General features: G+C 31.9%; 1 pseudogene; it reads left to right on the forward strand.

The window, feature by feature from the left end:
• The first annotated feature begins 763 nt into the window (after window positions 1-763).
• On the forward strand, window positions 764-1,132 carry LOC120076035 (annotated as a pseudogene).
• The last annotated feature ends 3,773 nt before the right edge of the window (window positions 1,133-4,905 follow it).

Raw genomic sequence — 4,905 nt, forward strand, 5'->3', positions numbered from 1 at the left:
TTTTTGTGGATTCACCTAACCAAGAAAACAGGATTTCACAATTTTGTCAATAAGCTTTTGGAACGTTTACTACAATTATTGTGTGATATAAGCCTTAAAGCTGATGGATGTAAGCATTGTTGGACAAGAACATTGATGAAGTTACTTGAAGAAGTTCTATCTCATGCTTTGCTTCATACTGTGCATATCCTATGCAGTAAACTTTCAGAACCTAAAACTGAAATGTTGTATGATTTAAGATTGTACTCATACTTTTGTTATTGTGTTGTTGTTTTCAAAGAAGAAAGAGGCAAAATTTAATTTCGTATAGAGAAATCTCTTTTTCCAAATACTATAGGTCTTGAAGAACATCGCTCAGAGAAGAACAAACGTTTAGGTGTGTAAATCCTAAATTTTGTTATGTGTAAATCCTGATCTATTGATTGATTGTTGGATGTGTAAATCAAAGAATCTATTGATTGATTGTTGATTGTTATTGAGAAGAAAGACCTAAATTTTGTTATGTGTAAATCCTAAATTTTGGTATGTCGAACTCTCTCTCTAACCCACGAAAAAGTAGATCCACCGCCTGAAGTTCTGATCTTTCTTCTCTTTCTCTCACTCTCACCAATCTGCAAGCCATACGCCAGATCTAGCCATTGTGCAGCTCATGTTCATAGATTGAATTTGTCCATGCCTGAAGTTCATGTTCATTAACAAATCTTGTTCTAACGGAAAAATCAGAGAGTAAATTTTTCCGGAGGAAGAAAGGAGAGAGATCGAAATGGCGTCCTTTTTGCAGTTCTTCATTGACCCAAAGAAGAAGATTGGGGATTCATCGCCAGATCGACCCAACGCCTCCGTAATTATGGTAATTGAAACCCTAATCGTTTCTTTTTCTATGGTGTTGATTTTGAATTTTGTTCCGTGGAGATTGATTCTGGGTTGTGTTACTATGTTAGGTCTTTGATTCGATCTATATGATCCATATTATGATATTGATGTGAAGGAGGCTTTGAATCGACTCCCCAGGGAGGTTGTTGATATAGGCAATCAGCATTTGAAGCGAACCATGGACCTTTCCATGAAGCATCAGTACCTTCCTGATGATCTTCAAGTTTTTTTCTACTATAGATGTTTATCTCTTCCTTAGATCTTTTCCTTAGATCGCCCAATGACTAATACCTTAGTTCGGTAGTTTTATGCTTTAACTTCAGGGAGCTTCAATTTTAACTCTCTGCTCATTTTTTTTCCAGTGCTGTTGCTTGGTGTGGCAAGCTAAATGCTATTGCCTGTGCATCCGAGACATGTGCGAGAATTTCGAGGTTAGCATTCGTTTATTTTTTTATAGTCTTTTGGATTAGTCATGTAGGTTTGTGGTTTCATTTCAAAGGAAGTTACAATGAAATAAATCGTATACCATCTTGAGTTGTTTGCATTTCTAGAAACTTTTTGCTCTATATATGCCAAGAATTGAAGGAATTTAGTTGTACAATTAAAGTTCATCTTACAGCTACGCTTATTTATGTTAGAATGCCCTGTGAATCCATGCTAAATGATTTTTCCCCTTCTTTAGGCACGGTGTCTAATATATGCTCTAATTAGAGAGCTTCTAATGTTGTTACCCTCCGATGAAACCTTCTTTCTAATTTTTGCTTTGTAACATTTGTCTTCTAAATGATCATCATGGTTTTTATCTTTTTCTAGTTCCAATGCAAACCCACCATTTTGGATCCCCATTCACATTGTGATTCCAGAGCGACCGATAGAGTGTGTCGTGTTTAACGTCATTGCAGGTATACTGTGTAATATACCTCAGCGTTCTATTACTCTTTAACTTTATGGTGATATTTTACTGGTGGATTCTTTACAACCACCAAGCATGGAGATTTTAATATGTCATTTTGTAAAGCTGGGGAACCTATAAGCCTAGAATTTTGGGTGTAACCACTGTTGAGTCGTTTTGGTTTTATTAGTATTCTTTTGCTTTGTTATCTTGCAGCTGTTAGTTTTATTTTTGTTTCAGATCTTGGATTCTTTAATTTATTTTTGCTACTTATTTGGGTAGGTAGGCAGTTAGCTTGGGCCTTTCTCTATACATAAGACATTTATCTTGTAAAGAGGTTACTGCTTTTGATAAAATTCTCTTGGCTTTGGTTGTTTACATCGAATTTTAAGCCACCATGGGTTGGACTAGTGGTCAAGGCCATGTAAATGATAAAGAGCTTAGTGGGAATGATTCAAGCCAGTGGCCACTTATGATGGATTTAATATTCTATGAGTTACTTTGGCAACTAAATTTAGTAGGCCTACATAGTTCGTCTGTGAGAATAGTCAAGGTGCACAAGCTGACTCAAAGACTTGCATATATAAAAAATCCTAAAGTTTTACCGTCCGATATGATGATCATCTGTAATCTTTTTATTGTATATTCTTGATAATCATTCTCTACATTCTCTTGCCCTTGTAATGGTTTGTCATATCAGAATTGGTGACTATTTACGTAGTCTAACGAGTAAAGAACTGGGGAGAAAGTTGAGTTTATTTTGGATAGACGAGGTATAGTAGAGCACCATTGTTTCAAAAAGGTTAAGTCATATCTGCATTGAAGCGAACAAAACATCTTGCAGCTTGGGGCTTCACTAACATTTGTCTATGCTCATGCATTGATTAACATTTAGTTTCGATTTAGAAAGGTAAAATGCCATTGTGACAGATAAATGGTAGAAGTTCAGTGATGTATTTCTGTGTTGTATTTGCTTTTAGTTACAAACAATTTGAATCTAATTCGTCTTTGGAATATTGTTTAGATAATCTAAGATTGACCCTCGATAGCATCTTTTAGTTGGAGATGTTTTTTGTGGTTTCATTTGATTGAAGTCTTGTATCCATTGGTGTGCTTTTTAGATGATTGAAGTTTTGGTGTTGCTTTAAGGGGCTTTTTTACTTTTTAGTTATATGGATAATGTAAAACTTTTTAGTTGAATATGCTAGCCTCGTACGTAAATTATTTATTTTTTATATAGTACTAGCTTTAATTTAATAAATGGACGTAAACTTATGTTGAATTTATCTTCTTTTTTTTTTTCCCTTTTTGTAGTTCAATACAACAGATGCATATACGCAAGGAGAGATCGACTTAATTCGGAACCAATGGGCAAGTTTTGTTGGCCGATTTGTGTAAGGATGTAATTCTTGTTTTTTTTGTCTCAATAGAATGTAAATACTAGCTTAGAATGAATGTAAATGTAATGGATTGGAAGGCAAATATTGATGGGCTCGCCATGCAAATATTCTGGTTCTGGTATTATTTTGCAAATTTTGGTGGATAAATTCATAGGTGGAAGACAAATATTGATGAGTATATGTAATAGATTGGAAATATTGATTCTTGTTTGTGGATAAATTCATAGGTGGAAGTCAAATATTGATGGGCTCGCCATGTAAAATTTTCTATACTTTTTAATATAAAACACGGACATTTCCTGACCCAACACAAGACATATAATGTCGTTTTTAACTTATTTGACCAAAAAAATAGATACAACAATGGAATTTTTAAAAAAAGGATAGATTCGGGCTTCAATGTCGATTAAGAATTAAAAAAAAACAGCCTTTAATGTCGGTTGCAATCGACATTAAAGACCTTTAATCACTAAAGAACTTTACCGACATTAAAGACCTTCAATATCGGTTGCAACCGACATTAAAGGCTGTGTTATTGGTGTTATTGAAGCCCTTTAATGTCGGTTAGCCCGAATTCTTCTAGTGGATATTTTTTAATTAGTTTATATTTTGTATATCTTGGAATATAATTGTTATTTATGAAAAATTAAATTAGGATATTTATTTCCTTAATTAGATTGCATATTTCTTAATAAGATTTAAGTTTCTTTTAAATAAAGGTAAAATTATCTCATAACAATATTATATTTTATTTGTTAAGATTCTCTTGTAATAATTATTTTTGTTGGGAATGGCCTAAACTCGCAGTTGGTAAATGTTGTTAACATATTAGAATAAAAATGTTGTTGAGTTTTTTATTCAATAAATTACTATTAATATTGCATCCTTCTTGTAAGAGTATATTAACGTGCAGCGGAATAAAAAAAAATCAATAAGCACTTCAATCATACTTAATTTGAGTTTAAGCATGCTTCAAAATAACCTTTATAGAAGAGAGTTTGCTGAACACAATACCTTTGAAGTATCTTCTTCAAATCCAACTGAAATCCAAGTGAAAGAGCTTCAACATTCAAGTAGACAATCACTAAGATCTTTCCTACTATTCTCTTACAAGGATTGTGTGGTGGAAACACTGAATTGAGCTGGAAGTATATAAGATATGAAGAGGGTTCGATAATTTCTGCAGAGTTGCTGATGAAGTTCTTAGTAAGTATGAATCATAATTCAATTCAGCACTTCAATTTATAGAGCTTAGACCATGCAAATACATGGTTTGCATGAAGGGCAACTCCTACTTGATTGAGAAAATGGAGAAATGAATAAAGTGGCTGAAGATTTAGTGGAGATTTACAACATTTTGGAAATATCCACTTTGAAAACCATTTTCAAAAATGATTTTCATAAAATATTTTCAAAAACAAATTATGTAAATTAAACATATTTAATTAGTTTTATAAAATTAATTCAAATAATTAATTTTTAAATAAAATTAATTAATTAAACCTTTTAATTAAAAAAATTAATATATAATATTAAATTAATAAAATCCAATTCCATCAAAATGAAATTAATTAAATTAATATTTAAATCATATTTAAACATTAATCATTTCTCCAATTTCGTTTAATTTCGATAAAATTAAACTTTTAATTGTAACAAATACAATAAATATAAACCCTAATTGAATTTGAACATTTCAAATTCTAATCCCTAATTTCAAATCTTTTCAAGATTACTCAA

The sequence above is a fragment of the Benincasa hispida genome, chromosome 4 (genome assembly GCF_009727055.1).
Source record: "Benincasa hispida cultivar B227 chromosome 4, ASM972705v1, whole genome shotgun sequence".
NCBI classification, from domain to species: Eukaryota; Viridiplantae; Streptophyta; class Magnoliopsida; order Cucurbitales; family Cucurbitaceae; genus Benincasa; species Benincasa hispida.